Below are 13,389 nucleotides of genomic sequence, written 5' to 3'. Positions count from 1 at the left end.
CAGAAGGTAACTCTGGCTAATCTAAATTGAAAAGTATTTATTGTGAAAATAATAGAGCTCACAGAATCTACAGGAGGATGGAAAATCACACTCAGGAAACAGACTGAAAGTAAGGGAACTTGCTAGAGATGAGAAGCAAAAAGCAAAACGAGTGACTTTTAACAGAAATATCCAGCTGAGGTGTGGCTTCTGCTGCCATAGAGCATTGATGCTGCTAGACACTGCACCCCCACTAGACACTTTGAGAGCTATAAATGCATCTAAAATTAATCTCATGCTCTCTAATTTTCCCTCTCTCTCTCTCTCTCTCTCTCTCTGTCTCTCTCTACTCCCCTCCCCATCACTGGCTCCAGATTAAAATTCCCAGGCTGAAACATGTATTAATAATTGGCCAAGCCTAGGTCACGTCCTGCTGCCCACACTGCTAACCCTTCACAAAAACCCTTTCTACAAGTCACTGTTACTACTGGAATATCTTCCTTTAAAAGATTTTTCATGACAATAAAACGCTGAAACTCCAAAGAGGGAGAAAAAACTCTTTATATAGCTGCATAACGTGAAGTAGTTACTCAAATATCAATAGACATACAGATGGTAATAACAACAGAAAAATGAAAGCTGGCCATTAACATGCCTCCTCTGTTCTTGGCATTCATTTCAGCTGAAGTTCACTCATGTTTGGTTGCACCACAAATTCCAGGACACTGCACCAGAACCAACAAAGAGGTTCTTCTCTTCTATGTGGTTGTTATTTCTTGATTACAAGGAAAGTCGGTGCCTAGGAACAGGTGGCCTCCTTCAATCAGCTGAGTCCTGAGAGATGGGAGGGGAGGCAGGGCTTGCAAGATCTGTCCCTGTTTGGCAGTGGCTCAGTCATTCCAAGATTTCTTGTTTCTTTCTGGAAAGAAGGGAACATTTCAGAAACTACAAAACCTCTCTTAGCTTTGATTTGGCCCACAAAACACAACAGCTGTGAAAGTTGATTCTTGCAGGCAAAAAAAAAAAAAAAAAAGAAAGAAAAGAAAAAAGAAGGTCAAGACTGTTTATAATGTGGTTTTGCTAAAGTGTATTGTTTTCAGAAGAGGGAAAAACCACTATCTATGAATATGCAGTGAGTGAAAAATAAGAAAAACATGTGAGTTGTATTTTAAGCTAAAGAGATTGGGCCCACAATCCCAATTACACATATGCTTCTTGGGGCAGAATGAATAATAACTACTTGTTTTTGAAATGTTCTATGATACAGTTTAGCTTATACCTCCAAAAACATTCACTGCTTGCAGTTTCCTTAGCTCTAGTGGCCTGAATAGTAGGAGAAGAGGGCTAACTATAAAACAGGTTAGTGAAACAAAAGTATTTTTTAAAAATAAGTGACTGATTTTCATTATATCCTACTAACTCTAAAGCGGAGTGAAGGATTTTTCTCTCTGGACTTCACTCATTTCCTTTTATTTATTCTCTGCTGCAAAGAGATTTTCCTCAATTAATTCAAACATGTCTCTCTCTAGAGATTCAAACTGAATTTTTTTTTTTTTCAAAAGCATTGGATTAAGTGAGAGGAGTTTTATTCCCAAATAAGTTACTAGGCTTTTTATGATTCTGTTATCAATTAGCTGGAAGTCTCTACATCACTTTTGACGGATGAATAACAAAAGGGAGATCTATATTAATTATTTGAGGGAGCAATTCTTAGCCTTAGATTCATATTCAAATCACCTGGAGAGGTTAAACAAAATGGGTTTCTTGGCCTTATTCCAGATCTACTAAATCAGAATCTCTAGACATGGAGCCTAGTCACTGGTATTTTGTTTTTTAACTTGCAGTTAAATCTAGTGGGAAACTGGGCTGAAAATTCCATCTTCCAAAGAGCTGCCACTTCTTTGTGGTTGAAGATCAAAACGTGTACAAAAAGATTTCCATCAGGACCCAAAGAAATAATTTGAGCTCAACTTTTCCTGACTCTCTCCTTTGGAGGAATGGACTCCACCAACTTAGTGTGTGAGCCCACATGGAAACACAACAAAAATCACTTTACCAAGCTCCACATCTCTAGTTCTCTTTCTCCCTAATTAGTCCTTTTGACCCATAAATGGTCCCTTACACTGGCAACTTCAGTATCTCAGATTCTCAGAGATCCTGGCTCTCACTGCATTGCTTTCTACAAATTGTATTATCCATCAGAGAATACAGGAATCCCAAGGCATATGCCCTTGCCAATTTCTGGAAACATTTTTAAAGTACAGTACTTTTGAGATTCTAAGGGTGAGTTCCCCACTGGTATTCACTTGATGGGCAGAGAAAACTCAGTTAAAAGGAGCACAGTGGAGGTTGACACTGAGCCCAGCTGGGGCCCAACTCCAACAGCACAGAGCAACAGTTCTCCAATCCAACAGCCTGATTCAGTACATCTGAGGTGAAACCTAAAGATCGGCATTTTTTAATAGGAACCTCAGGATATTCTGCAACAGATGGCCTGCAGACCACCCAGAGAAATATGGTTGTAGACTGTTATAGGAAAATCTTTCAGAGAAACCAGGAATGTTTAGGTGGAGAAAGCTAAACTGTCTTCAAATATTTAAAGGGCTTTCCTGTTTGGGAAATAAAATTAAATAATTTTTTTAAAGCCTTCTTCTTTAAGACCCAAAGAGGTAGAAAAGGGGAAACTGAGTTGAAAATGCGAAAAAAAAAAAAGAATTTTGTCTCAATTTCAAGAAGAATTTCATAGCAATCAGACTGCCTTATAAAGCAGTATTTCTAAATTCAACCTAGAATGATTGCCCCTTAAGCATACATGATCAAAGGGATTGAAGTATGCAGTGGGTAGGTAGTTAAGTTTGCTATGTTCCTTAAAACACAGATTCATTCGGAATAATGAAACTCATCATGGGTCTAAATCTTTATCTCCACAGCAAGATGAAAAAAATACAACTGAACATTTATGCATAATATTTAACTAACTTAATCTCCTAAACTACCCCATTATAACTCTAATATCTTATACTAAAAATGTCCTGAAACTAACTTTGGGATTAAGAAGCTTTAACCTAAACAGTTAATAAGGCTGCCAAAATACAATGTTGATTAAAAATCTAAGCCATTCCCATGTATGGATAGATGGATACACAGGAAATTAAAGAGAAGGTGGGGGGGTATTTCTGGCTAAGATTGGATAGAGCACACTCTAGTTCATCATCTCTCTCACTGAATGCAGCCAGAAAATGATGCACCTGGAAGGAATGTGCTTGATGCAGCTATTTGAGGACTCTGAATTGGAAATAGAGGCAGGTAGACTGAATCAGAAGAACAGAATTCAGTCCACCAATTATTTACAGCTCTGGAATTCCATTGCCTGAACTCATGGTGGCCTGAGAACCAGAGGGATCATTGGCACACACAAAAATCCAGGAAGCCCTCTGGCTCTGGCTCAAGAAGTGCTAAAAGGATCACCCAATGCTCAGAGAAAGTGTGGAAATCCATTTGTTTTCCTTTGCCGTGTTCTCTAGTGCCTCAGCGCCCACATAATCTTAGAGCTATGGTGTTACTTCCCCTGCTGACCTCTCCCTCCCCATCTCTCCCCTTGTTCCTGATGTGGGTACAGTCAAGGAAAGTGTGAAGCCAAGCAGGATATACTAGGTCTTAGATTTATAGCCAGAAGACTGATAAAAGGAGACTAAAGGAACCAGAAAGTACTGGGGAGATTTCAGAGATAGGTAAGAGCCTGAGAAAGCAACTCCTTTTAGTTGTATACGAACCCCTGTGCTCACTTTGAGCTGCATGTGCATGGATCTGAGCCTCAACAGAGTGTGTAGTCTTCGAGAGCTGAATAGACCACTGCCCAGGTCCCAGGCTGGCTGCAGGTGGGACATGTGGGACAGATTGGACTTATGCTGCAAAGGATTTGAAAACCAAATTGACCAAAAAATTCTGGTAATAACTTGTGACCTGACTCAATTACATTCATTGCCACTAAAGCAAAAATATAAACATTCTCTATAGGATTTTGGTAAGACCCAGAGACTCAACATAGTGCTTAAAATACCAACCATATAACTTGAAGTTAATCGCTCACAGAGAGCCTGAAAATTATCAACTTGCCTGGGATACAAGAATCGACAGTGGTCACCCCTGAGATGGCATAGATGTTGGCATTATCTGACAAAAACCTTAAAGCAGTTATAAGACTTCTCTAATACAAAGGATGACAGAAACACCCTTGAAACAAATAAAAGTTCAAAAATTTCAGCAAAGAGATGAGAAGACATAAAGAAGATCTAACTGGAAAATTTTAAAATGAAAAATATAGTAACTGAAATAAAAATCTTGTAAGATGGTATAATAACAGAATGGAGCTGGCAGAGGAAAAAGTCAGTAAACTTGAAGACGGATGAGTAGATATTATACAATCTCTACAACAGAGAGAAAAATACATATAAAAAAATTAAGCCAGGCATGGTGGAGCACACTTGTATTTCCAGATATTCCTGAGGCTGAGGGCTGAGGATGAGTTGAACCCAAAAATTCAAGGCTGCAGTGAGCTATGATGATGCCACTGCACTCCAGCCTGGGTAACAGAGTGAGTCTCCATCTCTTAAAAAAATTTAAAAATTTTTAAAAAAGAAAAACAGAAAACAAAACAATTACTAATGAACAGAGCAACAGAGCAATCAGGAACCTGTAGGGCAATACCAAAAGGTCTAACATTTGTATCATTAGAGTGGCAAAAAGAGAGGAGAAAAGAAAAAAAAATATTTGGAGGAATCATAACTGACAGCTCCCCAAATTTGGAAAAAGACTGCTTAGAGAAGATTCTGCCTACAAACTGTGCTAAGCAGCCAGAGAATAAAGAGAGAAGACAAGTGATGAGGATTAGCCCAGCCCTCTTGGAATCGCAGCTATTGGAAACACAGAGAAAGTCTTCCCCTTTTTTTTTACATTAATTTGTCTTGCAGGAGTAGGGGACCTGCAGCTTCAGTCCACACGTGGCCCTTCAGATCCGGAAGTCTGGCCCCTTGACCAAATCCAAACTTATAGAACAATCCCTTTATTAAAGGATTTGTTCTATAAAATTTGGATTCAGTGAAAAGGCCACACCCAAGGATCCAGAAGGCCACATGTGGTCCCAAGGCCACAGATTTCCTACCCTTGGTGGGGAGGTTGGCACAGAAAGAAAAGAGGAGGGGGCCTGGGCATCTCACTGTTTCAGGGGGTGATAAGTTCCCATCTGGGGCTTTTGAAGCCAGGCTTCTCCTGGAGATTTCTTTGTCTCTACCATAGCACTCACTCAGATTTCTGTGTTAAAGGAAGAAAAAAAGAAAAAGAAAGAAAAATTCACTGCTGGCTTAGTGAGTTATGAAATTCTGATCTTTGTCTCCTCCAATCCTCTTGCTCCTGTTTATTTTACAGAGTCCACATATAACTATTCCATACATTCTGCCCAAGTTTTATCGCTGCTTTCAATTGGAAAGATGAGAAGTGTTTACTCCATGTTACCCAGAACTGGAAATTCAATCTTCTAGAATGATTTTTCAACCAAGCAATGTTAATTAAGAAAAATATTTATTCTGGGGAAATTACTACATATTACAAAAAGTTGCTTCTTGAATCTTCAACTCCTATTATCACAGATGAATGCTAAATAAGTCATGTTTGGTTTTCTGTTTATAGGTTATTCAAACAAATCTTATTTCTTTAATTATATTCTTAGTCACTAGTTCCCATAAGACTGCATATGTGTGTTGAAGAGGATATTTTAATTTTGTCCAAGAGAATCATCATTTAGAAAGTTAATTTGTCCCTAATGGTATAAACCTTTCAAATTTAGTCATGAGTTTAGACTATCCATGCCACTGATTGCCAAAACACAATGGGAAAGTGGCTACATAGTGAAAAAACATGCATACGGTCTTACTGCAATGTGTTATTCCATGTATTTTTATAATATTAATTTAGTAAATATTTATTTTCTATTTACCAAGATCTAGCTTTGACAGTGTGGCAGTGAATAAATCAGATAAGGTCCTGTGTTTACCCTATTAGTTAAGATGTTTGAATAGCTGTCATAGGCATGCTGATAAGCACAACTGTTCTGTATTGTTATTTTGAATATATGTAGATGTTTCTCCTTGATCATTCTGCAAGTTGGCTTTGTCTCTGGTGATCTTTACACAAAGATGGAGCCTGGACAAACGTATATTTCAGGGCAAGTTTTGGGCTTTGCAAACTTCATTTTCACAGTGACATTAGACTTTAAACATAGCAGTGTGGTTTAGGCATGAATATTCCTGCTCATTAAATATAACATTCACCGAGAACTTCTTGCTAAGAAATATTTTGCAAACTTTCTAAATTTAAGCAAATATGCCAGCTTTACAAAAGGAGTAAAAACCACATGTTGAATCCAGTCTTCCTTTTAGTCTGATTTGTGCTCTTGTGGCTTAAGTTAATAATTATACCTTTTATTTTCTTAAAGCAACTTTTTAACTTTAAGAGATTAAATGGCTTGATTAGCACAGATTAGCTTTTCCCAGGTGGATTACTGAATGTCACAATTAACATCTAATGTCTGAAAAAAATGAAGATAAATTGTTAAAGAAAAATTAGTTTTGTTTATTCATTTATATATCATTTGGCTTGGTAAGAATAGAACACTTGCTACACATTCTTTAGTTCATGAACTTTGACGATTTTGTTATTATTTCGTACTTCAGCTCTTAGATAAAAGTCACCATGTTTATAAGTTGGACACTAGACTTCCTTTCATTATTTCATTTTCCCTTCTCTTTCCTCCTTTATGACTCTCCATTCCTTCCTTCCATATGCCCCTCTTCTGATCTACTTTAGCACCTCTTCTACTTTTAAGAAGCAATAATCACCTTCCCAAAATATTCTCACTTAGTACGGAGAGTGTGAACATGCCATCACTTCTCAAATAATATATTTGAATTTGCAGGTCTAGTTTACAAAAAGTTTAGCAGAAACTAAGGCAATTCCATCATTGCTATCACATGGTATGCATGTGGGCATCTATACGGGTTCAAGAATGTGAATAACTTTCACTTAATAAAAACACATTCAACTAATTAAAGCTGGTAGAAACTACAAAACCTTCACTGAATTTCAGAAATTATGTAATCTCTCAGTTTGTTTTCAGGCATTTTCCCTCTAACATTGGTTAAATAGCTATCATTTTTAAAATTTGCATTCCTCCCAAACTCCAAGGGAGGATAGTACTATTGTAATTATGCTACATTCTTCTGAGGTTCCATAATGAGCTATTATTTTGCTAATGGAATATTCAAGTAGTCTATAGTAATTTATCAAATAGTCCCAAGTCCCATTTTCTCAGTGTGAATCTTTTTGTTCACAGGTAAATTGATGTGTGGGGGGTTATCAAGGCTTTTTTGTAATTCAAATTATCCGTTCCACCTCCCTTCACAAAAAAATACATGCCATCTTAGAAGAGTTCTTAGAAATGTTTAGAATTAAAATTGTACAGACTTTGAGCAAGTAGTAATGTCTGCATGTTAATTTGTTTTATGGTGTTTTTGCATTTTGATGCCTAATTTTGAAAATGTCCCTAAATTGAAGGGGGGAGGGAAAAATGTAATTCAACTATTTTTACACTACAGTATATTCTTTTGTCAGCTTGAACTACTATCAGGAGAGCATTCTAGTAAATTAGAGATCCGGAAACAGGAAACCATCTAAAGCTCTTCTATTTTCCCTCGCTTTAAAAGACAAGAATTTAAACCTAATATAGTTCTTGTTCAAATGGACCCCACTTTTTGGCACAAAACTATCAAAGCTATAATGTGGTGTGAATATACCAGTGACTGTGTCAGAGCCCTTAAGCAGACAACTACACAAATAGATTGATGTTGGGAGAATGGTTTTGAGCTACATAAATAAAACAAAATAAAAGCAAATTAAAATGAGCAAAACGACTGACTGGAGAGTTCCAGTTCCTGACAAAATGGTGGACTGGTTTGTACTACTGACTCGGTTTCCTCAAATCAACCTTGTAATATTGTCACTACAGAAAAACATCCTTGAAAAGGCCAAGAGGAGGCCCTGAGAAAATCAAAAACTGTCTATAATTGCAGCACGTAGAAAAGGTAGGGGGTTGCCTCCTCCTAGGAAAGACTCCCAAACATTAGACCAGGTGCTGTGGCTCACGCCTATAATGCTAGCACTCAGGGAGGCCGAGGCAGGAGGATTGCTTGGGCTCAGGAGTTCGAGACCAGCCTGAGCAAGAGCGAGACCCTGTCTCTACTATAAATAGAAAGAAATTAGCCAAACAAATAAACAAAAAAAAAAAAAAGAAAAAGAAAAAAATTAGCTGGCCATGATGGCGCATGCTTATAGTCCCAGTTACCTGAGAGGCTGAGGCAGGAGGATCGCTTGAGCCCAGGAGTTTGAGGTTGCTGTGAGCTAAGCTGACACCAAGACACTCTAGCCCAGGCAACAGAGTGAGACTCTGTCTCAAAAAAAAAAAAAAAAAATCATGTCTTCAACAAGAGTAAATGGAGAGAAACCTTATAAACTGTGCATTTGCTTTTCCCCTACATTGTCCTTAGACAATCATCTCATTCCCATTTACCAAAAAATCTGCTACAGCAGCTTAGACCCCTAGTGCGGTGTTGTGGCTGCCCACCAGGTTCGCTTGCCTGCTGCCCAAGAGGAAGCCAATAGGAGAGACAGCAGGGTTTACAACAGAGAAAGAGTTGATTCTGCATAGCGCTAAGCAGGGAGATGGGAGAAATTTCTCAAATACACCTCTCTGAGGATTTCGGAGACAGGGTTTTTAAAGACAGTTTGGCAGAGGCAATTGAATCTGCTAATTGGCTGGGTTTGGGGCAGAACCTTAGGGTTATAGACATTGTCTTCTTTCCTGACCAGGTTCTTGGGTGGGGGTCACAAGACCAGTGGAGTCAGTTCTTCAGTGCAGGCTGCTGGGCGGGGTGGGTCAGCCCTTCCACTGGGGTGTGGGACCTGGCAGATATCTCAGAAACTACCCCTACGTTTCAAAAAGGTGATGTTATCTGTGGAGAAAGCTAAGAATCTTTATGGCCACCAGCTACGTGGCTCCAGAGTGGCAATTACAGAGAAGCAAGCGGGGACAGTGGCTAATTATTATCATTATTTTTAGCCAGGCTTGTGCTTTATTTTTAACTATGCCCTTGCCACAGTTCTCACCTTGTACCCCTTTTTTATTAATTCGTAAGGGAGGTTTCAGTGTCTCTGAGGTAATACTGAGGTAGCCGGAAGGCCCTGCCTGGGTGATGGATCCTTAAAAACAAGTGGAGACTGACCAGCTGCCCTTCCACCTCCTCCCTCTTCAAATTCCCACTCACTGATGGATAACAACCTAGGGAAACTGCCTCCTCCATTCCTGGATTACATTAAAAGTGAGACATGAATCACTGACCAGATGAAACTCTTGGAGGAGTGACAGTTAACAGCCTGGAATCCACAGAGGTTCTGTGGTACCTGGAACTCTCTGACTCTGCCCAGGAGCTCAACCTTGCCTCTATTTTTAAACTCGCCCAAATTCACATAGACTGCAGCCTGGCCTCTGGCCCTTACCCAAAACACATTGCAGAACTCCAGACCATCTTTTCTATACAGAGATCCTGCTGAAAGAGAGTAGCTGATACTCCGGGGAGCATGAACTCACTCACCAAAACAACTAGATGCTAAAGCCTAAAATTATCTGAAAGAAAAAGCACAAACTGGACAACACATACTATCTTAAGTAGAATTACTAGACCTGACAGATTAAGAATTATAAGTAGAATGGTAACTATAGTTATTAGATATTAGAAAATATTAACCACATGAAAGAAGAAGAATGAATCCCAGAAAATTCCACATGAGAATATTATATATAAAAATTTAGGTATATTTCTTACAATTAAAAAAAAGGATGAAAGATCTTTAATTTAGAAGGACCACTGACTATCAAATAAGATTGATAATGAAAAACACACACCTAGACAGAGTATAATTAAATTTAAGAATATAAAAGATAAAGAGAAAATTCTGAATACTGCTAAATAGAAAGCAAGAGAAGGAATAAATACCCCAATTGAATAGAATTTGAGAAGAAGAAATAAAATTAGAGAAGAACAAATCCAGAAGATGATGGAAAAGATAAGTAAAATGATCAAACATTGTGGTAAGACAGTTGGCAAAGACTGACAATCAGGGGCTTTGGGGGGAAAGAGAGAGGAAGGGAAAAAATTTAGACCAAATAAAGAAGCATATTTATAATAGCCAGAACTAAAATTCGACATCATTCAGTCTGACGAGGTAGGGAACATGAGGAATGAGAGTGAATTAAGTTATTTGTCTTGTCAAGGAGCATGTCCTCTTGGGAAAATTAAGTTACTTATGTTGTTAGAACAAAGATATATAAAATTCTTAAATGTATGTGTATGTAGTGTGTGTGTGTGTGCACATAAGTTTAAGGAAGGATTAAAAGAAGATAATTATGATTATGAGTCTTTCGGGGAAGGACACCCAACCATAATAATGAAAAAAAAAAATGCTGCCTATAAATTTTAAGTAAGATAAATAACAGTCTATCAAATAGAAAGCACAGATGGAAGAAAAGGAAAAAAAATGTGAAGTTTACATGGAAAATAAGACCCACTATAATAGTAATTAACTATCAAAATAAATGGGTTAAATATATGAGTTAAAAGGTAGAGACTAATGATGTATTGTTTTGAAAAAAGATACAAGAATATGTTGTCTAAAAATAAAAAAATAATTAAGATGTATCAGTAAAATATGAACCAAAAGACGGGTGATATAGTACTCTTATTACATTAAAAATATAATTTAATGCCAAGGAGGCTGTTATCTTTTAGTAAAAGAAACACTAGAACAAAAAAGTCAATTTATCATAAGCCATGCCTCACATACATATTGTCTATGGCTGCTTCCTACCTACAGTGGCAGAGTTGAGTGCTTATCACACATCAAATGACTCACAAACCCTACAGTGTTTATCAGGTCTTTCGCAGAGAAAGTTTTAGCAACTTTATTTCCTTATAAGGAAAGAAAAAGAAAATAAAGCAAAAATAATATATGAAAAGAACCAGAATAATACAAATGACATAATTTGTAGATAAGGACGTGACAACAGCTATTATATCTGTAATCCATATATTCAAAAAGCTAGAGAAAAGATTGAGCACGTTAAGTACAGACACAGAAAATATAAGTTGAACTTGTACCATTATTGGTACAATACAAAACTACAATATTTGAGATAAAAATATCCACTGGAGAAGATTTGTGGCTGGTTAAACATTGTAGAAGAAAAGATTAGTGAAACTGAAGACATAGCAATCGAAATCATCTAAAATAAAAGAGATAAAAGATAAAGGCATGGGCCAGCCACAGTGGCTCATGCCTGTAATTCTGGCTCTTTGGGAGGCCAAGGCAGAAGGATCTCTGAGGCCAGAAGTTCGGAACCAGCCTGAGCAACATAACAAGATGCCATCGCTACAAAAAATCAAAAAATTAGTCAAGCATGGTGTCATACACCTGTAGTCCCAGATACTTGAGAGGTTGAGGCAAGGGGATCACTTGTACCCAGGCATTGTATAATGATACCACTGCACGCTGGCCCAGGCAACAGAGTGAGACTCTATGTCTCACCAAAAAAAAAAAAAAAAGATAAGGCTTAAAAAAATTGATATATATGTGATCAGAGTCCCTGAAAGAAAGGAAATCAAGGTATAGACAGAATATTTGAAGAAATAATTGGAAGTTTTTTGCAATTTGGTGAAAACTACAGATCCCCTAATTCAAGAAATTCAACAAACCTCAAGAGCAGGTGACAGGAAACAACAATCACAACTGTACCAAGTTACATCCGAATCAAATTGCTTAAAGTCGGTGATAAAAAGAAAATCTTAATAGCAGCCAGTCTGGGGTGGGGTTGAAATCCACATTACATATACAACAACAAAGATAAGTAACATATTAGATTTTTAATTGTAAATAATGCAAACTAGAAGTATGAAAAGAGAAAAATATCAACCTAAAATTATTTACCTATTGACAACATCTTTCAAAAACAAGGATTAAATAAAGTATTTTCAAACATAGAAACCTGTAAGCAATAAAGAATATTGGGAATGGTAAAAATGTAGGTACATATAAAGCTCCCTATAAAAATTATTTAACTCTCTTTCAAAAATAATCTGCTCTTTAAAGAAAAATCAATAAAATGTGTACAATGGTTTATAACAAATGTCAAAGCAAAATACTTAGTTACAAAGCATAAAGGCTGGAGGAGAAGAAATGGAAATATACAGTTTTATATTTCTTTTTTTTTTTTTTTTTTTTTTTTTTTGAGACAGAGTCTCACTTTGTTGCCCAGGCTAGAGTGAGTGCCGTGGCATCAGCCTAGCTCACAGCAACCTCAAACTCCTGGGCTGGAGTGATCCTTCTGCCTCAGCCTCCCAGGTAGCTGGGACTACAGGCATGCGCCACCATGCCCGGCTAATTTTTTCTATATATATTAGTTGGCCAATTAATTTCTTTCTATTTATAGTAGAGACGGGGTCTCGCTCTTGCTCAGGCTGGTTTTGAACTCCTGACCTTGAGCAATCCGCCCGCCTCGGCCTCCCAAGAGCTAGGATTACAGGCGTGAGCCACAGCGCCCGGCCAGTTTTATATTTCTTATAGTACACATGAATTTGTATATCACTTGAAGACAGACTGTGATAACTTAAAGATGTATACTTTAAACCTCAAAGTATACACTATATATTAATTACACAATGAAGAATTACAACTAATTGCCCCCAAAAAGAAATAGTATGGAATCATAAAAAATAACCTCAAAGGAGGCAGAAAATAAACAAAAAGGAATAAAGGAAGATGAGACAAGTGAAAAAAACAAATTGCAAAACATTAGATTCGCACTTAACCATTTCAATAATTCCATCACATATAAATGGAATATAGTTAAAAGGCAAGGACTATATGATTAGATTTTAATAGTGAGATATAACTATATGCTACCAAGACGAAATTCATTAAATATATATTAAGAAAAAGCAAAAGGATAGGAAAATATGTATCATGCTAACACTAATCAAAGGAAAGCTAGGGTGGCTCTATTGTTATAACAAAAATATTTAGCAAATAAATGTTTAGGGTCATTATGTCCATTGGATGAATTGGCCCCTTTATCATTTTAAGATGAACCTTTTCATTCTAGGAATTCTTCTTTGCTCTGATATCTATTTTATGTAATATTAATGCAAGTAATGCCTACTACATACATTAGAATTATTTCCTATAAAGAGAAGTAGAAAGGGAGGATGCTATAGAGTTCAAAGAAAAATGTTTTAAGAATTCAAAATT

General features: G+C 37.1%; 1 long non-coding RNA gene across 1 annotated transcript; it reads right to left on the bottom strand.

Annotated features, from left to right (window-relative positions):
- Window positions 1-522: 522 nt before the first annotated feature.
- On the bottom strand, window positions 523-9,485 carry LOC105865135 (uncharacterized). The gene is made up of 2 exons (XR_001151350.2): window positions 9,196-9,485; window positions 523-898 (listed from the first exon to the last, which is right to left on the bottom strand). It is a non-coding gene; the product is annotated as an uncharacterized LOC105865135 (long non-coding RNA).
- Window positions 9,486-13,389: the final 3,904 nt, after the last annotated feature.

Source organism: Microcebus murinus, chromosome 15 (assembly GCF_040939455.1).
Source record: "Microcebus murinus isolate Inina chromosome 15, M.murinus_Inina_mat1.0, whole genome shotgun sequence".
Taxonomy (NCBI): Eukaryota; Metazoa; Chordata; class Mammalia; order Primates; family Cheirogaleidae; genus Microcebus; species Microcebus murinus.
This window is presented reverse-complemented; position numbering and strand designations above follow the sequence as displayed.